This window comes from Micromys minutus (assembly GCF_963924665.1).
Source record: "Micromys minutus genome assembly, chromosome: 2".
NCBI lineage: Eukaryota > Metazoa > Chordata > Mammalia > Rodentia > Muridae > Micromys > Micromys minutus.
The window spans coordinates 94,446,339-94,460,000 of NC_137971.1; positions in this window are offsets into that span (position 1 = coordinate 94,446,339).

Below are 13,662 nucleotides of genomic sequence, written 5' to 3' on the forward strand. Positions count from 1 at the left end.
AGCCAGGGCACCCAATGCTGCCATCAATAGGAGGCAGGCTCAGCATCCTGCTTTCAAGCACGCTGGCCAGCTCACCAGAACCCACGCCTCCAGGGCCAGCTCCACTGTGTTGGGAAACCCTGCTTCTTAAGGTCAAAGTCTACCATGTCTGGAGTGCCTCTGAATTCAGTGCAAAATGGAGGACTACCTTTTTCCAAGCAGGGCTTCCCCTTCTCTAGGGAGTTCAATTCCAATCTTCTACCTGAGGAAGGTCCAGTAGGCCTTTGCAAACCTCTAAGTTCCACTTCCTCTCTCCGCCCAGCAAGTACCGAGGATTCCTGGAATGCTGCACCATACAAGTGAGGCATTCACAGTACATTAAGTTCCAGCCAATGATTTTACATTCACTCTGAAAATTCCTTCCCACTCTCCAAGGTTCAGATGTAGCCCTTGTCTACCCTGCATAAAGTGAATGCGCACCGGCTCTTTCACTGGAGATTGTCTAAGAGAGCTGTTTTGCTATCATCTATATTATCATCCATATAAAAGAGCTGTAACCCTAAAATCCTCAGAGAAGGCCTTCTCCCATCAACACTCCCAGCCTGACCGCATGGGGCCCACTCTCTGAAGTACTAAAGCCAGAGGGGGGTTGAAACAACTCCCCTGCTCTCATACCCTTGGGGATGGCTCACCTGTGCCCTCTGCCCCATGGCCAGTTCCATGGAACTGCATGTGACAAGGGGACACCACACTCACACCCATGCCACCTCATGGCAGATGAGTGGAGGTACTGGGTCTCCCTTAGTCTTGCCCTCAGGGCTCTTAATATATTTTTTATTTTATGCACATGAATATTTTGTCATTATATACATACCTATACCTCATGTGTGCCTGGTACTTAAGGAAGTCTCTCAGAAGAGGGCATCAGATCTAGAGTTACAGAAAATTGTAACTGGGTGCTGGGAACTGAACCCGGGTCCTCTGGAAGAGCAGCCAGTGCTCTTAGTTGCTGATCCATCTCTCCAGCTCCTACTTGTTACCCACTTCCCTCGTGTAGCATGCATTGGTGGTGTGATGGTAAATATAGCTACCTTTGATTCCCTGAATGTACCAAGGGATATTTTTAGGCCATCAGGAACCACAGGCCTCACCGGGAAACCTTCATGCTTGGCTCCTCCGTTGGCCACAGGCTCACAGCCCTTTTAAAGAAAGCAACAGTCTTAACTCGGCTTATTGCTGCCACTCAGCAGTTACGACGTAGACCTGGTTCAATGCCAAAGCCTTGGCTCTTTCAGCTCTGCAAAACCCAAAATTACAGTCCTCTTACTCGTCAGATTATAGGTTAGAGCAGAGTCCCTCCCTCAGCAAGATGAACAGCAGAAAAACTTGCTCCTGCTTGACTTTCTCCATCTTTTTCTCTCTTGTAGGACTTGGCTAAAAGTAGCAAGATCAGAAAACAGGACTCTTCAGATTTTTTTTCTATTTCTGAACTCCATTACTACATCTCATAGCTACAACTTCAGTGTGTACGTAGACAGTCAGCCTTCCCTAGAGAGACAGCTAGTGCTGGAAGATTGCCCCATGAGACCACATCTGCTAGTACCCACAACCTCAAGTGGTACCTCCCATTAAATATGGGCTCACCCTGTACTTCACTTTAATTAAGAAAGTATAGTGGAAGTGATGTTTGCCAGTTCTAGGCCCAAGGGTGGCTAGCAATTTCCAATTTTGCATTCTTAGGATCTAGTCACCACAGAAGCCCACATTTAAACAACACAGTCAAAGATGACGAGTTTTGTTGAGGCACCACACATTAGCAAAGTCACCCTGGACACTTAGCCTCGGGCACCATTTCACTGAGACCAGATGCAGGATGCCAAGGTTCCAGGGGAGACAAGAGGATGAGCTAGTGAAAGGCAGGAAGCAGCCTACAGCAGATTTTCACATGGTGGTCCCCTTGCTCGGCCAAAGTCTGAAAATAAATTATTAATGATGTGCTCAGAACCCATCTTAAAAAAAATGTTTCTGGGATTGTAGGTCAGCTGGTAGATGTTGCCTAGTGCTCTGTTCTGTTCCTAGTACTTCATAATGACCGGAGTGGTAATACAGCCCCCAGTCTGAGAACATGTGGGAGAAAAAGATAAGGAGGACTAAAAGTTTAAGGGTATCTTTAGCTTGTTTAGGACCAGCCTGGGCTACATGGGACTCTGTCTTAAACAGATGTGTACATGCACACAGAGCAAATAGAAATTTAAAATTCGTATTTTAAATACTTTTTATGCAAGATGGTGATAATTGCTCTTTTTTTATTAGTCGTTGTTTCCAATCGCTTACTGTGCCTAATTTAAGCTTGTCATATATGTGTGTAGAAAACAATATTGTTAAGGTTGGGTATTATGGGCAGCTTTGGGCACACACTGGAGCTGTTGGAATAAAGCACCAACGCAGAAAACAGGGGTGTCGATGCAAAATAGAAATCTCACGCCAAAGGGGAAATGAGTTTATTCTGATCTAAATGTGAATTATTATAACTCAAGAAATACAGACTTGGGTTGCCTTGAATGGCATATCACACCATGGAAGTAGCTCTGTGAACATTTAAGGTCAGCTAAAAATACAGCCATAAATCAACTCGTTTGTCAAATACACCGGTGGGGGCAGCAGGTAGGTGGGCTGCAGCGGAGCAGAGAAAGCTCCGCTATCCGTTTATTTATGAGACAGGGTCTCATGAGACCAGACTGGCCTCAACTCTGTGACACACCCAAGGATGAGCTTGAACTAATTCCTGATCCTCAGCCTCTACTTCCCAAGTGCTGGGATGACAGGTATCCGCCACCAAGCACAGCCCTGCTCTACGTTTTAGATGCTATCTGATGACACTCTTAACTATTGGGTTGGTGGAAGGTGGTAGTCTGCTAAACCAATACATTCCAAAGGTTTTTACCTAATAGTCAAAAGGGATTGTTAGACATATAGACATGGACAGGAAGTGGTCATTGACATAACTAAATAATCCAAGATCACTTGGATCACATCAATAGTCTTGGCAGCAGGTGTCCTTACCTACTAAGCCACCTCACTGGCACAACCAGACATAGTTACTAGGCACTATTCGAACAACAGTAAGGATTTTATTGAGAGAGCAGCAGGAGCTCCAGTTTTTGAAAAGGTAGTTGGCACCACCGAGGAACCAGCCAAGGTTTAAAAGACCCTGCTTCAAACAGCCACCCTGAGAGGTGCCAAGATGGCTGGCATTGGATTCAGCATACCATAGACCAGAAGCACTACATGCTGCCCAGAAACTCTGCTCTCTGGCAGCCAGGAGCCAGCCACACAATGCTTGCAGAGCCTCCTCACAGAAGAATTCTGTCCCAGTATTGTCCCTTGCCTTTGCTCAAATGCACTATCGGGAGTTTTGTCTTCGGAACCTTCCACACTAGCTTCTAACTTCTTAATAACAGTATCCATGACTTGGAGAAAGATATCTTACTGCTGTTGCTAAATTCAGAACAATCAAACACCAGAAGGGATTGCAAATATCCTGGATATGTTCACTCAGCTAAGAGGCTGGAGAGATGCTCTGTGGTGGAAAGGGCTTTCTGCTCTTGCAGAGGACACAAGCTTGGTTTCCAGCTTCTACATCAGGAGCCTCACAACCAATTGACTCCAAGTTCTAAGGGATCTGATGCTCTCACTAAGCTAGACATGGTAGCACCCGCCTGTAATCTGAGCACTTAGGAGGAAGAGGCAGGATTGTGAGTCCCAAGGGCCAGCTAGGGCTACATAGTAAGTCCCTATTAAAAACTACAAACAAACAAAACCCTTACTAGAACACTAAGTCCCTTACCCCCAGGCCTTATATCTGGCTTCATGTTAATCCTCACAACCTTCCCTAGAGCTGGACAGTGCACTCCCACACATGGGGGAGGAAAGGGAGGAACAGGCTAGGTGATATTCAGAGTCTCCTGCAGCCGGTGGCAAGTCAGAAGAAGGACAGGGGGTCTGCTCTAGAGCAGCCACAGGCTCTTCTGCTACCCACCATCCCAAGGTAGGAAAGGAGCCTCATGCTTTTCTGAAGACGCATCTTGCCGAGCTAAGAGCGCATCTTCATGATGGCTCGGGATGGCTGACACCCCTCCTTCATTTGTTCTCTCCTCAAACACCCACAGCAGCAAGTTCTTCCTTTGTGCCTCGCTCTGGACCCTGGACACACAGAAATGGAGAGCTCCAGTAACCATGAGTGGATCCTGTTGCCTGTGGGCAGCAAGAGGAAGGTAAAAGACCTTTAGGGCCATAGAAAGAGACAGTGATTAGAGAGACGCATCAGGTATGGCCAAGGTTGACCTTATGTGAACTCTGTACTGGATCCATCCTGTCCTTACTCCCATTCTCATTGTCACAGGTATGCTGGACTAGTGGGCACGTGCTTGGCTCTGAGCGGAACCTCATCCACGTCCTCCACAGTGCCCAGCAGGACTTGTGGACAGCAGTCTGCTTTGTGTGGCATGGTTGCCATGGAGACGCTTCATCCTTCTACAAATCTATACTGTGGGTAAACACAGGCGGTGCTGAAATATCCCTCCCTCCTTTCCTCCCTTCCTCCCTTCCATTTTTTTTTTAGATTGATTTATTTTATTTTATATGAGCACACTGTAGCTGTTCTCAGTCACACCAGAAGAGGTCATCAGCAGGAGAACTGTTGAGAGTCTGAGTTATACTGAGTCCCTGACAACCTGTGCTTGTGAGACCCTTTCAAAAATAGCTAAGCACAGGGTCAGACTTCTGGAATCCCAGAATTTGGGAGTGGAGGCAGAGGGACCTGGAGTATAGTGCTATTCTTAATGATTTACTTATTTTTTAAAGATTTATTTTTGTGTATATGTACACTACACTGTAGCTCTCTTCAGACACATCAGAAGAGGGCATTAGATCCCATTACAGATGGTTGTGAGCCACCATGTGGTTGCTGGGAATTGAACTCAGGACCTCTGGAAGAGCAGTCAGTGCTCTTAACCACTGAGCTATCTCTCCAGCTCCCCCTCCCTTTCTTTAAAAGAGCATCTCATGTAACCCAGGATAACCTAGAGCTTACCACCTAACCCACAATGACTTTCAACTTCTGACCCTCCTGACACCGTCTTCTGAGCTCTTGGATAACAGGTATTCACCTCCAAGCTTGATTCCCATGAATGAATCCAAGGGCTTTGTGCTTGGGAGGTAAGTTCTCTACCAACTGAGCTACATCACAGCCCAGGGTACAGTAATGCTATGCAGACGATCCTGACCACATGAGACCAAAGCTCACTCTTGCCAGAACCAGAGGGAAACAGTCAATGTATATCAGGCAGTAGTTAGTGTTACTAGTGTTCCCTGGTATAGGCAGAGACTTTCAACCACCGAAACAAAATGTTTTCTGTTGTGGGTCAGAAATGTACCACCTCCATATCTGCCTGAGTAAGTGCTTGCATGCTCCTCTCTGCAGTGAAAGCAGATCAAAGCCCACACACACCTCTCATCCTGGACAGGTCCAGCCCACTGGCTCGCCCTCTTTCCCACAGTGTCAAGCCACCTGGAAAAGGGAAACCTTCAGAATTCAGATCAAGCTGTTCTGCTCTCTTGTAGTGAAGATCCTGTTCCTAGAAGATGAAGTCAAAACTCAATAGGAAAAACAAAAGTCTATAGTTAAAACTATTTCATACAGAGCCAAGCATGTGGCACATGCTTTTAGCCCCAGCATTCAGGAGGCAGAAGCAGGCAGATTTCTGTGGGTTTTAAGCCAACCTGATCTAACTAGTGAGTTTTAGAACAACCAAAGCTATGTAGAAAAGACCTTGTTTCAAAACAAAACAAAATATTACAGACAATATGAGACTCAGAATTTTCCTACATAATCCTAGGGCATGGGGGAGTATCTGGTTAAGTCAAGAGGAAAGCTGGCCACACTGGGGACTGGCCCAGTGAAGGAACCCTTGTCATGAGACTCTGGATTCCATCCCCAGTTAGGGAACAAAAGAAGAAGCTAGAGAGATGGCTCAGTCATTAAGCGTACCCAGGTTTTATTCCTAGCATCCACATGACAGCTCGCAGCTGTCTCTAGCTCCAGTTCTAAGAATCCCATGGTTTCTTCAGGACTCTGTGGACACCAGGCATGCACACCACACATCACACACACACACATACACACACACACACACACACACAGAGGCAGGCAAAAACTCAAGCACATAAAATAAAAATAAATGCATTTTTACAAGGAAAAGGAAGAAAGAGAAGGGGAAGGAAATGGGGAGGAGGAGAGGAAGAAGAAAGCTCCAACAGTTTCCCTTGGAGAAAAGAATATAGGAAATTACCTGGAGTCAGGTGGCAGAGTCCGAAGTTATGACCAGAGGAGCCAGAAGGAAATTGACTAGAAAAGCCCTGCACCCTTAAACTCCCACAATGGAGAGAAATCCAATTCTAATCAACAACACTGAAGGAGAAAACAAAGCACCCACAGGATAGATCATTTGCAGCACTTTCAGACTGAGCCAACCTCCTTGAAAAGGAAAGGAGAGAGGAAGGGAGAAGGGGGGGGTAGAGAGAGAGAGAGAGAGAGGGAGGGAGGGAGGGAGGGAAAGAGGGAGGGAAGAAGGGAGGGAGAGAGGGAGGGAGAGAGAGATGGCTCTTGAGAAAGGACCTGTCTAGGACTGCTTGGAGCAGGAGGACAGCCCTGAAATAGTCCAGGCAGGAAACTCTCTGGAGCTTGAGGCAGAGCTGGAAGGAAGCTTGTCTTCTCAGGGCAGCTCATCTCCCTGAAGTTAAGGCTCAGGGACACTGCTTGGAAGTATAGAGGGTAGAAAAACCCCCTCATCTCTACACAGAGCACAGATGAGACTCAGCAGGACAGAAATTGACTAGAAGTGGCTCCTCACACATCCGATGGTCCAGATGGTGCACTTCAGAAAGAACTTGCACCCACATTTCCGAGTGTGGGGTGCTACTGTCTCTTCTGAGACTCTCAACACCTGCCCTTCTCTGGCTGTCAGGTTCCCCTTGGTCCCCAAATGTGGCATCTCTAAAAACTCAACTGAGGAGTTCATGGCAAGTATCTACTTCCTCCCCGCATGATTCAGCACTTTCCAAAGGAATAGGAATGGTGGAGATGCTTCCCCACATAAAGAGACTTACTTGAAAGAACCGGCTTGCTAAGGAGGAGTAGAGAGATGTGGGGTAGTATAATCTGGAGGGCAGGCTGCTAGACAGAAATCTCAGGGAGGAGCTGAGACTGCAGGTCAATCTACTGTCTTCTCCCTCAGGGAAGCCTCAGTTTTCAGGTCAGGGCCTCAAATTCTTTGAGGCCTATTCACATTATTCAAGATTACTTTCCTTTATAACAGTTCTCTTTCCTAGGGTCACCCCTTTAGGGGGTCACATACCAGGTACCTTGCATATCAGATATTTACATTACGAGTCATAACTGTAGCAAGTTCATGGCATGTGCACTTGTGTGTGTGCGCGCGTGCACACACACACACACACACACACACTTTTACTATGCATAGATATCTACAATACTTTTAAGTACTTATTTTATTTTTAATCTGTTTGTGTTTGTGTATGTGTTTGTGTGGGTGTCTGTGTGTGTCTCTGTCTGCAGAAGTGCTTGCCGCATGTGTGAGGGTGCCCAAGGAGGCTGGAAGGTGGGGTTCCCCTGGAGCTGGAGTTACAGGCTACTGTGGACACTGGGAACTGCAATCTGCTTTTTCAGAAGAGCAGCAAGGGGCTGGAGAGGTGGCTCAGTGGTTAACAGCACTGACTGCTCTTCCAGAGATCCTGAGTTTAATCCCCAGCAACCACATGGTGGCTCACAACCATCTGTAATGGGATCTGATGCCTTCTGGTGTGTCTGAAGGCAGTGACAGTGTACTCACATACATTAAATAAGTAAATAAATAAAAGAAGAGCAGCGAGTGCTCTCAACTGCTGAGATATAGCTTCCACTCCTCCACCCGGACTTTTTTTTTCTTTTTAAAACTTTTTTTTTTTTTGAGACAGCAGGACATCACGATAACATTAAAAAAGGAAATCTTTATGTTGGCCAGACTGATCTCAAACTCACAGAAATCCTCCTGCCTCTACATCCTGAGTGCTGGGATTAAAGGTGCATGCCATCACACCTGGTGCAATAATTTTTTTAAAGCAAAATAAAAATGAACCAACTGTGTCTGGCTGGGGGCTGTGCAAACCTGCACCCTCGGCACCTGAAAGGCGGGAGGAGTTTGAAGCCAGCCTGGGTTTCACAGTGGGATCCTGTCTTAAACAGACCCAGAGATATAAAGGAAAAAGGGCAGTACCTGTGTAAGAACTGCTGTGTGGCTCAGCTGGGGCTGCCTACCTTCACTTGGAAAGGTGCAAGGTTTCTTTCTTTTCCATCTGGCCAGAGCTGGAGTGTGCTTTCTTGCTTTCTTTGGTGTTTTAGGATTCTTCTCCAATGCTCCTGCCACATCTGTGTGGGGTTCACCTCCCTGTGTCAGCTAAACTCCAGCAGCATGGTTCTTTTATTTATTTATTTGGCTCCTTTCTCTTCTTCCTGACTACAGCTTGTCTATACCAGACTTTTTCTTTTAGACTTTAATAATGTTGTCCTTAACCTTTAAACAAATGAGAGAGCAAGAGTGATCGAGAGAGAGAGAGAGAGAGAGAGAGAGAGAGAGAGAGAGAGAGGGAGATCACTATCACTAAATGGTTAAGAACACATAGTGATCTTGCAGAGGATCTGAGTTCAGTTCCCAGCACCCACCTTGGTAGGCTCACACCTATAATTCCAGCTCCATAGGCTGCAAAGCCTGTGGTTTCCTCTGGCACCCACATTCTTACGCACATGTTTACCACAACTTCCACATACACATAGGTAAAAGTAAAACTTTAGAAAGAGAAATGGGGGTGGGGTGGAGGGATGGCACAGTAGTTAAGAGCACTTGTTGCTCTTCCAGAGAATCTGGGTTCTGTTCCTAGCACCCATGTGATAGCTCAACCATCTGTAACTCCAGTTAAAGGAATCCAATACTCTTTTTCGGCCTCTTCGGGCACCGTCCAAACTCCTGGTACACAGACATGCATGCAAGCAAAGCACCCATGCATATAAAATAAAAAATAATTAAGTTTCTAAAAAACAAACAACAAAAAAGAGCTAGGGCGGGAGAGGTAGCTCTGTAGCTAGGAGCCCTGGCTGCTCTGCCAGGGACCTGTGTCAATTCCAGCACCCACATGGCAGCTCACAACCATCTTGCAAACCAAGTCCTAGAGAATCTGAAGACCTCTTCCAGTCTCTCTGAGCCATCTCTCCAGCCCTGATAAGTCTTATAATTAAAAATAAAAAATTAAATAAGTGCCGGAGAGATGGCTCAGTGGTTAAGAGCACTGACTGCTCTTCCAGAAGTCCTGAGTTCAATCTCCAGCAACTACATAATGGCTCACAACCATCTGTAATGGGATCTGATGCCCTCTTCTGGTGTGTCTGAAGACAGCTACACTGTACTTATATATAATTTTTAAAAAGGCACTTTTCTCTCCCTGGAGAAAGTCTCTCTGCTTTAAAACCCTGTTTTGCTCTATAGCCCAGGCTGGCCTTTCTGCCTCAACTACCCAGCTGGTTAGATTACAGGCATGTGCAACCTGTTAGCTCACCTTTTATTAACGTCTTGTAACCAGCCATTGTCCAACAGTTCAGGAACATATGCCAAGTCTGCCTGTATTTAAATTCAGTATTGGTGCTGGGTAGTGGTGGCACATACCTTTAATCCCAGAACTCGGGAGACAGAGTTGGGCATATCCCTGAGTTTGAGGTCAGCCTGGTCTATAGACTTAGTTCCAAGACAGCCAGGGATACACAGAAAAACCCTGTTTCAAGAAAGTCAAAATATAAAACCAACCAACCAACCAATTCAGTATCTGTATCTGTAGTTTTGATTTTTCCCAGCTTCCTTCTTTTTTCTGTCTTTGCATCCTTCTTTGTGAGGCTGATGGAGAATCTTTTCACTGAAGTTTGCACTGCAGTTGGAGAATCTCCCCTTTTCTTCTGGTTGCTAAATCTGCAGAGTGTCCTCTGGGAGAGGTTTGCACCGCCCCTCCCCCTCCCTCTGTGAAAGACCCTTAGCTGCCCATCTGAGAGGGGAGGAGGAAGATCTGGAGAGAAGCCAGGAGTTGGCTGGACCCAGGTACAGATTCTGAGCCAGCGTGCTGTGCTTGCTTGTTCCCTTTCTTCCCCCTTCTCTCTCTGGTTTCCTTCAGTCCTTCTCCAGTAGCCTACCTGGGTCCTCTTTGATTCCCCCATCTAGAAATCGTGGTAGACAAGGAGATAGTCTCAGACGTTGGTCTCAGGCAGTCCCCACTAGTGTCACAGTCTTGGATGCCTCTTGAACTGGGTGTTACAGCTTTTCCTCAGTCACTGGCTGCGGCTGGCTTTTCAGCTTTCAGGCAGGCCAACTCACAAGGACTCCTCAGCCCTTGCAGGCAGTCGGTGTTAGAACTGACCAGCAGCGTTGCGATCCTCTGCCCTGAAGACTTACCAGCTCCGCCCTGATAGCTTTTTTTCAGCTGTCAAACAGCTTGTCCCCTTGCCACTTTTATGGCCAGGCCACCAGTGCCCCTCCCATCCCCGCTGTTTCTTCTATCAGTTACCACAGTAGGTAAGACATTGCCACGGAAGAAGCTTTCTATTAGGCCTAATGAGCAACACCAGAGAAGGAAGGTACCTTTGGTGACTAAATGAGTCTGAGCAACCCACTTACACAGCCAGAGAGACCTTGTGTTAGAACTACCTCCTTCTGGCCCCTTTACCAGTCACAGCCACGGAGGTTTGCTTTCGGAACAATCAAAGCTGTGCTTCGGGGGAGCTGTGACAGCAGTCTCTCTCTGGGCCATCAGAGGACGTTTATCCCTCTCTAGCCGGTTCACCTAGAGTTCACGGAGCCTGGTAATCCAAACCGCTGGCAACCCTCAGGCCGAAGCTGCTTTCAGGAGCTGGCTGCGTCATCAGCTGTTAGCCTGCGCACCTTTCTGAGCCCACTGTGGAGGCTGCAGGACTATCCTGTGGAGGCCTAAGGCTCGTCCCCTGGCTGTTTGACTTACAGTCCTTTTTTTTTTCTTCCCCCTCAAGACAGCCAGAGGAGTAAGGGAGAATCTTCAGATTAGCTAATGAGGGAGCCAGATCGCCCTACCCACAAACCTTTGCGTACGTGCAGGTAAATGAACTTCAAAAGTATCTAAATGAAAACTCAACCGATCATTATCAACATAATAGTGACTACTGAAGTATTTTAGCAGTCTAACCAGCCAAGATCCCAGGAAGAGATAGCTCCCCCTCTCTTCTTTCCTGTTTCTTTGCACTCTTTTCTCCTTCCTTCTGCCTCCCTTCTCTTTTTCTCCCTCCTCCCATCCTGGTTATAGAGAGCAGAAAAGTCAAAGCTGGGTAGGGTTCAGACTTTCCAGAGACCAGAGAATGAGTTAAAGGCCCAGAGATGAAACAGAGAAGTTGGAAAGATGCGGTTGCCCGGGCTGCTAAGACGGGATGAGCTACTGGCTAATAGGATCTGTTGTGGTAAATCCCCCAGAGCACGCACAGCACGAAAGGGCTGCAGCACTGGGGTGGCTCTGGGTCAAGATTAAAGAGACCCGGGAGCCAAGAAGGGAGACTTGAGGAGCCAGGCCGCAGAGCCAGGGCTGGGATGACGGACACAGCTTGCTAGGCCCCAGAATGAAAATTTAGCCACGCCCTAAACTAGGGCCAGAGAACCCGCCCTGCCCCCATCTCCTGTCTTCTCCATTCCACCCTTCCTCCCTACCCTATCTTGGAGACCTGGATCAACACCCCCTCCGAATCACTAGGTGACTTGGCCAGAAAAAGGACAGAGGAGATCTCAGCCAGGAAAGCCGGGGAGGGGGCTGGGAAAGAGGGTGACTTTCTTTAGGGTTGGTGAGGCTCCCTTCAGCGGCCCACCTGATATCTCTTTCCTGATCCCTTTATTTCCAAGGCTGCAGAGTCAAGCCCAACTTCTGGAACCTTCTTGGGAATGCAACTCTGAGCAGCAGGAACCATGAGCCCTGCAACTCCGGTAAGGAGAAGTTTTCTGGGGCAGGAGGAAGTGGGGGTGGGGGGGGGGCTTCTCAATTAGATGATACCCTGGTCTCTGGGATTCTCTGCTCCTGCAGAGGTGGGGATTTGGACTGGGCTAGTCAAAGTAATGACCCTGGAGGGTCAGATCCAGGTGACGGGACTTTGTAACCCACTAGGCATATGGCCTAGCCACCTGTTTTGACAGTCTTCGTACCTCGCCGGCCAGAACGCCACCCAGTCCTCGTGCTATCCTGGACCCGCCGCAGCGGCATCATTTTCCAGCCCGCATCTTCTCCCCTCACCCCTCGCTCATCTTCTAAACCCGCTGAAGAGCCCTGAACTTTCCACCAGCGCTTGTGTGAGGTTCTTTGGTCCACACTGGGGAAAAGTTACTTCTCCTTCATGACCCTTCTGCTTCCTTGGGGAAGCTTTTCTGTGGTGTTTTACACAACTAGAGAACACTAACATCCGAAACTCCGATGGAGCCTGGCTTCTCTCTGCACTATAAGTATGTATATGTGTGTTGTTAAAAGATGAGGTCCGGGGCTGGAGAGATGGCTCAGTGGTTAAGAGCACTGACTGCTCTTCCAGAGGTCCAGCAACCACATGGTGGCTCACAACCATCTGTAATGAGATCTGGTGTGTCTGAAGACAGCGACAGTGTACTCACATGCATTAAAAAAAGATGTCCCAGGTTTCGGCTAAGAAAAGGATGAAGAGAGTGGGGGGCATATGGCCCATGGAGGTGTGGCAAGGCCTGGGGGCAAGGGAGATGCCTCTGGGGGACCCATGTTGGGAATCCCTTCCCTGTGAGGGAATAGTACAAAATAGAGTTATTCAGGTCATGGGAGGGGGTTAAGAGGGTAGTAGAAGCAGAGAGAGAGAGAAGTAGAGGAGTAGAGGAGTAGAGGCCGACCATGAGCACGTGGAGAGAGCAACAGTGCACTCATATAAATAAAAATAAATAAATCTTAAAAAAAAAAAAAAAGGTGAGGTGGTAGTGTAGCCCTACATGTAACATGTAGCCCAGGCTGGCTTTACTATGTAGTCAAGTGATTCCCAGTCTTTCTCTATGTCAGCCTCCCAACTACGGGCTACCACATTCTTTTTCTATTCAAGTATAATTTCCGCTTATTTTTGTATCCAGGAGGCATTATTTTCTTCAGTCTGTAAAGGACTTTGATTCTTTCCTTTTTTTAAAAAAGATTTACTTATTTATTATATATAAGTACACTGTAGCTGTCTTCAGACAGCACCAGAAGAGGGCATCTCATTACAGATGGTTGTGAGCCACCATGTGGTTGCTGGGAATTGAACTCAGGACCTCTGGAAGAGCAGTCAGTGCTCTTAACCACTGAGCCATCTCTCCAGACAGACTTGGATTCTTTCCATAGGACTAGCCTTGGGGGGCATATGGCTACAGAGGTGTTGGGGTTCACAGGAGTGTTTCCTTTCTAGTTGTAAACAACATGGTTCTCTCACTAAGAAAAAATAGAGCTTCATATACAGTTTGGGAAGCACAAAGTTGCTGAATCGGACCAGAAATGTCTCTGGTGGCTGTGGGTGTGGCCTCTCTTATATTTTGAATA